Source organism: Lolium perenne, chromosome 6 (genome assembly GCF_019359855.2).
Source record: "Lolium perenne isolate Kyuss_39 chromosome 6, Kyuss_2.0, whole genome shotgun sequence".
NCBI classification, from domain to species: Eukaryota; Viridiplantae; Streptophyta; class Magnoliopsida; order Poales; family Poaceae; genus Lolium; species Lolium perenne.
The window spans coordinates 272,709,006-272,722,193 of record NC_067249.2 but is presented as its reverse complement, the minus strand read 5'-3'; the positions used below and the strand labels follow the sequence as shown (position 1 = coordinate 272,722,193).

General features: G+C 48.0%; 1 long non-coding RNA gene across 1 annotated transcript; it reads right to left on the bottom strand.

Moving 5' to 3' along the window:
* Window positions 1-5,536: 5,536 nt before the first annotated feature.
* LOC139831902 (uncharacterized) lies at window positions 5,537-9,034 on the bottom strand. The gene is made up of 3 exons (XR_011746286.1): window positions 8,655-9,034; window positions 5,982-6,856; window positions 5,537-5,874 (listed from the first exon to the last, which is right to left on the bottom strand). It is a non-coding gene; the product is annotated as an uncharacterized lncRNA (long non-coding RNA).
* Window positions 9,035-13,188: the final 4,154 nt, after the last annotated feature.

Below are 13,188 nucleotides of genomic sequence, written 5' to 3'. Positions count from 1 at the left end.
GAACCTTCTTTGCTTCGTACGTACTGTCAGGCAATTCGTTATCCTTTGGAAACCTCCTCTTCATTATTTTTAGTAACTTCTCAAATGGCTTGTCACATATACCAGCCTCTGCCTTCCATTGCAGCAACTCCAGGGTGGCACCGAGCTTTGTGTTGCCATCTTCGCAATTTGGGTATAACTTCTTTTTGTGATCATCTAACATGCCCTTTAACTTTCGCTTCTCGTTTTCTGTTTCTGCATCTCTGTGTGCATCAGCGATGGCCCGACGAAGATCATCATCAACGGGCTCATCTGATGCCTCTTCATCTTCACCTCCTCCTGCATCTTCATCTTCATCATGCCCTGTTGCAGTATCACCGTAGTTAGGGTACATATCATCATCCTCTTCTTCTTCGTCGTCGTCTTCCATCATAACCCCTCTTTCTCCATGCTTGGTCCAACAATTATAGCTGGGCATGAAACCTTTCCAAAGCAGGTGGGAGTGAATGACTTGCCATTCAGGGTATTGCTTCAAGTTCCAGCAATCAACACATGGACAACACATAAAACCATCCGCCTGTGGGTTTTCCTGAGCCACACGGATAAATTCTTTCAGGCCCGAAGTGAACTCGGGTAGACGTCGGTCAACGTACATCCATTGCCGCCGGTTCATCTACATCAAATAATTAATTAAGTTTATCAAAAAACTATTACAAAATATCATAATATTTATAAATAGTGGAAATTAGCACCGTACAAATGAAAGGGTAAAGTTGTTGCTTAACCTTGATCGAGGAGAAGAGGAGAAATCTTAAGTGTCGCTCCGGCACCTCATATCATTTTTGTTTTGTGTAAAATCAAGCGGCATCATTCTCTCAGACATTTCATCGAGCACCTTATGTGCATGCCAAAGAGAAGCAAGGTAGCACTCAACACACACACCTTTCCCCTAGAAAAAATGAAGTGAGTTGGCTGGTTGGGGGTGAGCTGAATATATAGGGCAAAGGGTCCTTTTGCACCGGTTCGTATTACGAACCGGTGCAAATGAGCTTTGCACCGGTTCGTAGCGCAAAAGATATCTCATTTGCACCGGTTCGTAACACGAACCGGTGCTAAAGGTTCCTGGTACGTCCAAAGGGCACGAACCGGTGCTAATGACCCCCTTTAGCACCGGTTCATGCCAAATCCGGTGCAAAAGCTCTTTGGAGCAAAAAAACCATAGCCCTTGTTTCTACTAGTGCTAGTTAACAACAGAATAAAACATGTTACTGCTAAACCGAAGCTGCATACATTCTTGTATCACCAACTAGTATTACGTAGTACTAGTAGTAATCTAGAGCAGATTGTGGATATTAGAGTCGAGACGTTTGGTTTTGTGCATGCTTGACCATCCGGAGCTTTGGGGATCCTGCTTCTTGCACCACCTCGACGCCGGTGAGCAGAGACGTGGTGTGGACCGTGTACAAGTCACCATATCCATCTGTGGCCATGATGTCGAAGCCTCTGTGGATGCAGAACCTTCCGGCGCCCAGGTAGGCCACGCTGTGTCGTGACGGATGCCAGTCCTCGGGCGGCGGCGGGTCAACATCCTTCCACTCGTGCCGCAGCACCGGGGCTGATGATGATCCATTGTTGGTCGTTTTCACGGAGCTAGAGACGTCGACGGCGCAGAAGCTGAGGCCAGATGAGCCAAACAGGAGGTCGTTGCCGAGCTCGGGGACGTGCAGGCCCCGGGACTGGTAGAAGGGCAGCGTCCAGTCGCCGGCCTTGATCCACTCACCGGCGCCGGTGTCGAAGCAGTAGGTGCTGTTGGATCCAGCAGGATCAACTAGCTCTAGTTTGAGCCACAAAAGAATAAGATCAGAAATACCTTGATCTGAAGATGATGCCATGTCTCCTCTTGTTTAATTGCTCACACCAAAATGGAGCAACTTGTGCTTGATTCTTCCCAGTGCTTTAGTGCTAGCCTGATCGGTGGCTTAATTTGTGTGAGAGAGAGAGTGAGAGAGAGAACTGAGAGCAGCCGTGTGTTCTCCACTCTTCTAGGGTCATTTGACCCCTTTATATATGTTTAGCACTATGCACTAGGGGAACCAGCACCGTTGGATCAAAATCGATGTCTCCGATCAAGACAACACATAAGGATAGGTGGCCATTTACTGTAGCACCGCCCTACTGTAGCACCGTCCTACTGTAGCAACCCAAAAAGATCTGACCTAGGAGAGCAGCCTAGATCACCAAAATATCCAACATTCTCCCCCTTGATCGTAAGGCTGATCATTATAAGCTCATTTTTTTCAACAAAATAATGTACTAGGACGAAAAGATTATAATGGTCTGTTAGGTACCATTTAATCTAGTGACTATAGCACATTACTTCATATCAAAATGAACCTCTTTAATTTATGAGCTCCATAAACTTTATTCACATCATATATTAACTTAATTTACATAATTCTTTACATAAACATCATAAACATTACAGACTCATCTTTTGATAAAATGGTACACCAAGACAATAGGTTACAATAGTCAATTAAGTACTGCTAAACCAAGTGACTATGGTTCCCATCTGATCTCAAAATGAGCCCCTTTTGGGGAGATGGTGCCATAATAGTTCCAACTTCTCCAGGATTAAAAGCTTTCAACCAAACCCATGCCGGCAACATGCTCTCTAAATACGCTGGGTGGTAAGCCTTTCGTGAGCGGATCCGCTAACATAAATTTAGTACTAATGTACTTGATATCTATTGTTTGATCCTGGATTCTATCTTTCACAACAAGATACTTAAGGTCAATAAATTTGCCAGCTGCACTTGACTTGTTGTTACTCGCATAGATCACTGCGGGTTGATTATCGCAGTATAGAGTGAGAGGCCTGGAAATGCTGTCAATCACTCTTAGTGCCGGGATAAAATTCTTCAACCATACCGCCTGCCCGGTTGCCTCATAACATGCTACAAATTCTGCCTGCATTGTCGACGATGCAGTAACAGTTTGCTTCGAGCTTTTCCATGATATAGCTCCTTTTGCAAGGGTGAAGATATAACCTGATGTGGATTTCTTAGTATCAACACACCCCGCAAAATCAGCATCTGAATAACCCACTATTTCGAGATTATCAGATTTCTCATAAGTAAGCATGAGGCCTTTAGTACCTTGCAAATAACGCAAGACCTTTTTAGCAGCCTTCCAGTGATCCAGACCTGGATTGGACTGATATCTGCCAAGCATCCCGGTCACAAAAGCTAAATCAGGGCGAGTGCACACTTGTGCATACATAATACTCCCAACAATTGAGGCATAAGGAATTGACTTCATCTGCGCAGATTCATAATTATTTCTTGGGCACTGGAAAGTCCCAAATTTATCGCCCTTAACAATAGGAGCAGGCGAGGCTGAGCACTTATACATATTGTACTTTTTCAGTACCTTTTCAATATATGCTCTCTGAGATAGCCCCAAGATCCCTCTGGATCTATCCCGGTGAATTTCAATTCCTAAAACATAAGTTGCTTCACCGAGATCTTTCATATCGAACTTTGAAGACAGGAATCTCTTGGTCTCCATCAACATATTTTTATCACTGCTGGCCAAGAGTATGTCATCAACATATAATATCAGGAAGATATAATTACTCCCCCTGAACTTAACATAAACACAATTGTCCTTCTTATTTTCCTTAAAACCAAATTTCTTTATGACTTGATCAAATTTGAGATACCACTCTCTTGATGCTTGTTTCAAACCATAGATGGATTTCTTCAGATGACATCCTAAATGTTTATTTTCTTCCATAACAAAACCTTCCGGTTGTGCCATGTATACATCTTCATGTAAGTCACCATTTAGAAATGCCGTTTTGACATCCATCTGATGTAGCTCTAAATCATAATGAGCCACGAGTGCCATAATTATTCTGAATGAATCCTTCGAAGAGACGGGTGAAAAAGTTTCATTATAATCAATCCCTTCTCTTTGAGTGAATCCTTTTGCCACAAGCCTTGCTTTAAACCTTTCGATATCACCCTTGGAGTCACGTTTGGTCTTATAGACCCATTTGCATCCAACTGTTTTGGCTCCTTCAGGGATTTCTACTAAGTCCCATACATCATTAGTGCTCATGGACTTCATTTCATCTTTCATAGCATCGAGCCATTTAGACGAATATTCACTTTCCATAGCCTCCTTAAATGAGGTGGGATCATTATCCAACACTGGCTCATTTGTATCCTCACTCATGTAAGTGAGATAATCATCAGGAATAGCAGGCTTTCTAGCCCGCTGTGACCTTCTAAGAGGCTCATTATTCGGCACATTAATAACAGTTTGAGACTGCTGATTATTTTCAATAAGAGCATCATTAGATGTGACATCTGGAACAGTCGCCGGTGTATCAGCAGGTGTTGCATTATCAGCACGTTGCCTTCTTCAATACACTCGTAATTGCTGTTCTTGGTCCTTTTGTTGTCCAGTTATGTGAGCACCATCAGCTACAGGAGCTGAAACTTGAGGTGCAATTTCAGTATGTACTGGAAACACTGGCTCTTGGATTACAGGCATCGGGACATATTCCTGTTTTTCCTCCAAGACTATTTCTCTGGGAGTCATGCTCCCCCTCATTATATCACTTTCCAAGAACACAGCGTGTCTTGTTTCAACAAATTTCGTTGTCTGATTTGGACAATAAAATCGATATGCTTTAGATTTGTCAGGATAACCAATAAAATGGCAACTGACTGTCTTGGGGTCTAATTTTCCCATAATCGGATTAAAAATCCTTGCTTCAGCAGGACAGCCCCATACATGAAAATAATTCAGGGTTGGCTTTTTCCCAGTCCATAATTCATACGGTGTTTTGGGCACCGATTTACTGGGAACCCTGTTAAGAATATGTGCTGCTGTTTTAAGGGCTTCCATCCATAAATTCACCGGTAAAGTGGAGTGGCTTAACATACTCCGCACCATATCCATAAGTGTGCGGTTTCTCCTTTCAGCCACCCCGTTTTGCTGAGGTTCACCCGGTGCTGAGTATTGGGCGACAATGCCATTTTCCTGTAAGAATTTTGCAAATGGTCCAGGAATTTGACCATAAGTTGCATGTCTGCCGTAGTATTCACCACCACGATCAGATCTTACAACTTTAATTCTTTTATTACACTGATTTTCAACCTCAGCTTTGAAAATCTTGAACTTGTCTAATGCCTCTGATTTTTCTTTGATTTGATAAATATATCCATAACGGGAGAAATCATCAGTGAACGTTATGAATGAATTATAACCGTCCACCGATCTCACATTAAACGGACCACATATATCCGTATGAATTAATTCCAAAACTCCCGTGCTTCGGTTTGCACCTTTCTTAATTTTCTTGGCATATTTTCCTTTGATGCAGTCGATACAATGATCAACATCCGCATCCGAAAAATCAAGAGAAGGAAGAACTTGATCTTTAATGAGACGCTCAATCCTCCCCCTCGAAATATGGCCTAAACGATAGTGCCATAATTTCGAAGAAGTCTCATTATTATTACGTTTGCGTTTGGTACCGACATTTATATTTGAGGTAGAACCCACATTATTTATATCATCACAAAGGGAAATTACATAAAGTTTGTCGTGTCGACAGGCAAGGCCAACATTATTATTGTCATACATAATTATACACTGCTTATTCCCAAAGTGACACTCATAACTATCATCATCTAAACATGAGACGGAAACTAAATTCCGTTTCATCGAGGGTACATAAAGAACATTATTTAGCTGAAGCTTAAAACCGCCATGAAGTGTAAGAGTGAAGTCTCCAATCGCCTCGGCATAAGCTTCAACACCATTAGCAACTCTAATTGTTCTTTCCCCTCTTTTTAGGGTCTTCCTCATATTGAATCCCTGCAACGAATTTACAACATGAATTGTTGCACCTGAATCAATCCACCAAGTATTGGTGGCATAATTAACATAAAGGGATTCTTCAACAACTGTAATAGTGTCGGTACCTCTTTCTTTGAGCCATCTCTTGAAGCCAAAACAATCCTTTCGCCTATGCCCACCTTTTCCACAAAAGTGGCAAGCATTGGAATTATTTCCTTCAGCATTAGGCGCTTTTTCTGGCTTCTTTTGCTGTGAACCTTTTGAGGATTGGCCTTTTTCCTTGAACTTATAAGGCTTGGGCTTCACATATTCATTCACAAATTTTTTTATACTTCTTCTTTTGTGAATGACCAAACTGATTAACATGATCAATTCTGTCAGCCTTAAGCCTTTCTTCTTCTTGCACACATCGCGCCATCATCTCATCAATCTCCCATTTAACATCCATCGCATTATAGTTGATCATAAATGGATCAAATTGGGGAGGCAAAGATGACATAATAAAATGGACGAGGAAACCATTAGAGATTTCCATCTCCATTGACTTTAGTTTGGCGGCCATGTTGCACTTTTTCATAATATGCTCTCGAAGACTTCCAGTGGGATCATATTTTTCATCAATTAGCCTTCTGATAAGACTTGTTGCATAAACTTTAGAAGACCCTTTAAATTGATGCTCAATTTTTGCAAAGTACCCTTTTGCTGTCTCACAATCAGGAAGGGCTCCCCTCATACTCTGTGTAATGGAGCCCTTTATCATCATAAGGCACTTGCGATTAGAGTCATCCCACTTAGTCTTAATAATGTCATATTCCTTCTTGAGGGCTTCATAATTTTTCATTATTTTCTTTAGGCACCTCAGGAGGATCATTAAGGAGAGCATAATCAATATTGAGTAAGGCCATAGTGATCTCAAGCTTCTCCTTCCACGTGACATAATTGCTGCCATTTAGCTGTTCGATGCCATTTAGCATTCCAGCAATATTAGAGACATTAGTTGCTGCAAAAGAAAAAATTCAAAAAAAAATGCTTTAGTAAGCATCATCATAATCATCATTAAAATTTTATTGATCAAATTCAAATCAGCTTTGGCCAGAGATGAAAATGAACAACAAAATTTTGTGGACAAATATTCATCAATTAGCTTTGGCCAAATTGATAAATAGAAGCCACACATTAATGATCCTCATTCATTATTTTCTTTTACCGACCCGGTTCACATCAGCTTTGGCCAGAAGTGAAACAGACCAATAAAAGAATTTTGCAGTTAAAATGCCCGTCAAACAACTTTGGTCAGAATGACAAGGCATAAAACCACACTTTATTTGAGGATCCATAAACTTTATTTTGCAGCGGAAGCATTATCACATAATAATTATAGTGATAAATATCACCATAATTCATTAATCATAAATAAACTAAATAATAAAAGTAATATCAACATGTAAATTAACTAAGCATGACAATTAAAATTGTGGCCTAAAATAAACATAATAAGCATAATCAATTCATCCAGAAAAAATAGCCCCGAAAAGATATTTATTTCAGCCCTAATTTTTTTTTTATTTTTTATTATTATTAGCATAATAATCCTGCTGAACTGGGCCAAAATTGGCCCAGCCCAGTATTTGCTCCCCCTGATCCCCTCTTGGGCCACAGCCCATTTGCAACGCCAGGACCACCCGAGCCGTCGGATGCAATCCGATGGCCAGGAACGACCCCGGCTGGATCAAAACCAGCGCGTCGTCGCCGCCCGGCTCCCCACGAAACCCTAGCCCATTTACCTTTCTTTCCTGCTCTCCTCTCCCGACAATGGCGACGCCGCCGCTGCAATAGCGAAGACGGCGAGCACCGCGCGACGGGGAAAAGGCTTCGGCGTCAACCATGCCCTCTCGCCGGAGTTGCGTGCAGCTTTGGCCAGCGCGCAGCTCCATCGAGCGGCTCTGGGCGGCGCCCCTGTGCGAGGCAAGCGTGTGCGTGTGGGCGTCCCCGCGACGGCGACAGCTTCCTTCGCCAGGAACCGGCACAGCAGCTGGTCTCCAACGGCGTCGAGCGCGCGGGGAGAGCGGCCACACCGGCCAGTTCAGCGGACAGCAAGGCTGCTCGGGTTCGAGTCCGAGCACACCTTCCAACATAAGAAGATGGCTCCGATGCCGCCGTGGCCAGCGACGACGACGAGGTCCATAAGGTAAAGTCCGCCTTGATCTTGATCTTGAATTAGGGTTAGGGTTCCTTCAAATTTGGGGAATTTCGTAATCTAGGGTTTCGGAATTGGGAAGAAGTGCTTAAATTCATCATTATTTATTCATTCCCCTTTAAAGAATCATGCTTAAGCCGAAACCACAACTTGATTTCAGAGGAGAATCATAAGGGATTTTAACTCTAGGGTTTCTAGGAATTGGGGAATTTGAAGATTTGCAAGAATCTGCCTTAATCCCCTTCATATATGCTTAAAACCGAGAAAACCCTAGATTCACTTTAGAACTTTTAGGGCTATTACTTAAGAAAACAGGGCTTAAACTTAAAACATAATTGATAACCAGGAAGAACAGCCTTTAAACATAAGCATAAAATTCTTTCACAGAAGCAACTTGGGCATATGTCTTGACTTGGTGACAACATATAAACACATGGGTATGTGCATATGCCCCTGATCTTGATTTTGGCTTGATCTATCAAGCATGAATCTTAACATAAGAGGGCTCAAACTTAAGAGCTAGATGCTCTGATACCATTGTTGGATCCAGCAGGATCAACTAGCTCTAGTTTGAGCCACAAAAGAATAAGATCAGAAATACCTTGATCTGAAGATGATGCCATGTCTCCTCTTGTTTAATTGCTCACACCAAAATGGAGCAACTTGTGCTTGATTCTTCCCAGTGCTTTAGTGCTAGCCTGATCGGTGGCTTAATTTGTGTGAGAGAGAGAGTGAGAGAGAGAACTGAGAGCAGCCGTGTGTTCTCCACTCTTCTAGGGTCATTTGACCCCTTTATATATGTTTAGCACTATGCACTAGGGGAACCAGCACCGTTGGATCAAAATCGATGTCTCCGATCAAGACAACACATAAGGATAGGTGGCCATTTACTGTAGCACCGCCCTACTGTAGCACCGTCCTACTGTAGCAACCCAAAAAGATCTGACCTAGGAGAGCAGCCTAGATCACCAAAATATCCAACAGGTGCCGCATCGGGAGTCCGTGGACAGGTTGCAGTTGAAGGAGGCGCATATGGTGGTTCCATGGAGCAGGGCGTAGGACTGCAGGAAGAAGGTGGAGCCTGCAGGGGTCCTCGTGGTCGTGGACGGGGGGCGGAGGGAGTTGGCGCCAGTGCCAGGCGAAACCTTCTCGAGCAACGTGCAGCCATATACTCGGTCTAGCAAGTTCTGGGCAGGGCGGCGGGTCGCGGTCGGGGTTGCCGTATACGAGGGCCTGGAACTGGAAGCTGCCGCCCGCTTGGTCGAGGAGGTAGAGCGCGTCGGGGCGGTCAGGGTCGTGGGCGTCGGTGAGGGTGACCACAAGCTGGTGGGGGTGCTGATCGAGTGTGGGCATGGTGTGGACGGTGCAGGCGTCGGCGTCGTAGAGGAGGGAGCGGCCGGCTTGGTCCACGCACACGATTTTACTTCCCTCGCCGCCCAAGGGGAAGAACTCAAGAATGCTGGTCTTCTTTGAGGGGGACGGTTCGAACATGAGTTTTTGGCGGGGCAAGCCTCATGACGCCGTCGTAGTCATCCTTTTCAGTGGCCGGCGCCGCCGGCGCCGCCGCTTGCTGTTGTTGGATCTGACGACGGTGCTCTAGTGCTTGGGCGGTAGATGGGAAGAAGATGTGGCGGTTGGCGTCGACGCGGCTGAGCGAACCGCCGCCGAGCTTCTCCGTCACCATGACCATGCATGTTCAGCAGCCGCCGCGCCTTCCTCATTATTCCCGGCCTGCCGCACGGCCGGAAGATCGGAAGAAGCAGCCAAAGCCCTAACCAGGCCTCCTGCGAATGTGACCTAGTATATATCCATAATAATTAGAGTTCTCATCTTTATTTTTGAGGGGAAATTAGAGATGTCATCAGACCTCCATGTGTTGAGTTCTTGGGCTGCATGCATGGGCCGGTTGATGCATATGTCCACGACAAGGTCGATCCATTATTATTATTTTTGTTACATCCAACCTCTGCAACAACCTAGTGTTAAAACCTTGTGTTGATATAGGCTCATCAGCTATAGTACTGTACATGTAAACAGGAGATCAACCAAGGAAGCAAGGGTTGGTAGTTGGTACGCAGCTCCATCGCTCGTGCTAGTCATGTACTCCAGACCTAATGTGAAGGTGAAGCCCTTCGGAAAATTCAGAAAGCACAATGGTGCTCCAGCTGCTTGTTTTTTTTTTCCAGATATGCGGTGGCCATATGGATCGATCGAATCTACCTGAGGTTGTTTGTTGGATGGAAAAGCTAGATTTCATACTACTAGAAATGATGTCAGCCATCTAAAGAATCAAATCTTCAAAAACTGCAGCAGTAAAAAACAAAAAGAGAACACACAACGTGTTTTCACCTTGATAAAAAAGAGCACACCCGGCCCCTTGCTGTTTTCCTTGTCAGGTAATTATAAATCCCAAGCACTCTTCCTTGTCATCTAGCTCTCTTGTTGCTTCCTTGCACAACGTTTGTTGTACATAGACCAGAGCAGTGCAGATCCTCCAAGCACCGCGGCACTACATAATCCATGGATGTGAACACTTAGAGCATCCCCACTCGTTGGCGCTCCCCACGCCCAAATCCGGCGAAATTTTCGTCCGGATTGGATGAAGTTTTGGCGTGGGGAGCGCTAGTTTCCCAGCCGCGTGCCCAGGCGAAGTCGACGATGCGAATTTAAAAAACGGAAACTTGACAAACTTCGGCTAAAATTCGGGTGAATATAGACTAAATTTAATGATATTTAGACTAAAACGGGCGGAGTTCATACATAAAGGCCGAATTCGACTATATTTCGAATTCGGCTAGGGGAATTCAAACGCTAATTTTAAAACACGGCGCTCTACATGCCCATACGGCGGTAGAACACCGTGTAGTCGTCGCCGCCGTCGTCGGAGCCGTCGTCCTCGACCTTCGGCACCTTCGGCTGCGCGGCCTGGCTGCTGCTGCCCTGGCCGGCGTCTCCCCACCCCGGGGATGGCTTGTACCAGTCGTCGTCGGAGGACTCGAGGTCGACGACGGGGACAGCGACGCCGGATGGAGGTGTCGCAGGACGGCGGTACCGCGCGACATCGTCGTTGGCGGTTGGAGCGGCGCGGGCGGCGAGTTGGCGTGCGGCGGCCAGGTCCGGCAGCCGCCGCTGCTGCTCCGCCTCCTGGCGCTGCCGATCGCGCTGGCCGATCCGGTGCGGCGTCGTCCGCGCGCTTCTCCTCCTCCATGTCGGCAAGCGACCTGGCGATCGCCTCCGCCATCGCGGCCTCCTCCGCGCGCTTCGCCTCCTCCTCGGCGAGCTGGCTTGCGGCGGCCTCTTTCTTCGTCTTCTTCCGGCCGCTCTGCGGCGCGGAAGGCTGTTCTCGGATGACGAGGGCGCCGCTGCTGCGCCCTCTGGTCGCCGGCGGAGACGCCGGCTCCTTCTTGACGCGCACCGGCGTCGAAGGCGGCGTCGCCTCCTCCTCTTCACCGGCGCCAAGGATGACCTTGACGCCGATCCGAAGACGACGAGCTGGCAGCCATGCGCCGTGGCTGCCAGACGCTTCCCCGACGGCGGCTCGCCGATGCCCTCGATGCCGATAGAGGGGGCATCGTGAGCACCGGGGAGTTGCCGCCCTCGATGTGCTCGATGACGGCCTCGAGTGTCCGGCCCCACCACCGTCGGCGGCCCGCGGCGTTGTTGCGCGCAGGCGGAGGCGGCGGGCCGTCGTAGGCCGCCAGCTCCCGCTCCCACCGCTGGAGGAAGTAGGAGTTCCACCGCGTGTAGTTGTCGGGGTGGTGGCGCGGGTCGGCGCGCTCCTCGTCGGTCATCGTCATCCTCGCCTCCTCGATGGCGACGTCGAGGGCATGGCCCCGCGGCGGCGGCGGGATTGGAACGCCGCCAGCACTTAGCCGCCAGCCGCCTCCGGGAGGCCTCGTGTCCGGCGGGCAGGGGTACCCCGCCTGGTGGAGGAGGTGCCCCTCCCACGCGTGGAGAGACCGGCGGGCGAAGCCGTTGTTGGCTGCGCCGTCGTCGTCGTAGAACGCCATCTTGAGAGTAGAGGGAGAATGGAGGGAGAGTGGAGCACGGGGTACGCCTCGCGGCGAGCGGACCGGCGTATATAGGCGTGGCTGGCGCGGGGATTAAATGCCGCGTGGATCGCGGCGAGCTGACCGGCGGCAGCCTTTAGTGCGCGCGGAAGACGATGCGTGCGCGGAAGACGAAGACATTAACTCGCCGCGTGGCCGGCGAATGCATGCCGGCGGCAGGCTTTTACAGCGCGCGGAAGACGACGACATTAACTCGCCGCGTGGCCGGCGAATGCAGACCGGCGGCAGGCTTTTACAGCGCGCGGAAGACGATGCGATGAGGACGACGATCGGTTTCTCTCGCCGACAAGTTGGGGCCACCAGACGCGCGGGAAGTTTCCTCGCCGTTTCGCGCGCTTTCGTTTCGTCCGGAGTCCCCGAGCGCTCCCCGGGGGGCCGGGGGGGGCGTGGGATCGCCGGATGAATTTAGGCCCAAATCCGGACGAAAACGAGGAACCGGGGGCGCGACTGGGCCGAATTTCGCCGTCCGGATGGAAAAAACGCTCGCCGGGGGCCTGTTCGGGGGGACGAGTGGAGATGCTCTTATTATAGAGTACTTGAAATAGTGAACAAACATTACTAGCTTTGCATTGCTGATGAATTAGCTTGGAGAAACTTACCAGCACATGACGAGCGCAGTTTCTAGTGCCATCGGTCATGGCACCCGTGGTGGCGGCCCGCTTCGTGTACCTCCATTTGAACCCGTAGCGGAGGTGGACGTACCGCCGCGTCCTCTTTGCCCATTTGAAGCTGTGGATGAAGAGGTACGGCCGTGTCTGCGGCTGCACCAAGTTAAGTATGGTCCCCGCCATTTCTCATAGCGTGCCCGTGCACGTGCTAACCTTTCCTGGAGGGTCTCCCACTCTGACGGCCAGTCAGGTGTGTCGTTGCGGCGCTGCGTTTCCGCTACCCGTTCCTAGAGTGACTTCCACTCCGACTCCCACTCCAGGGAGAAGGCGAAGATGATGTCGCCCTTCCAGAGTGACTCCAGTTCTTCCTAAAAGCAATTTCAGATGCTGACATCATGGAAGCCCTGTGCCTTTGCAATGTCCCAGGAGTCCCACGACACGCCTCCACGCATGTAGG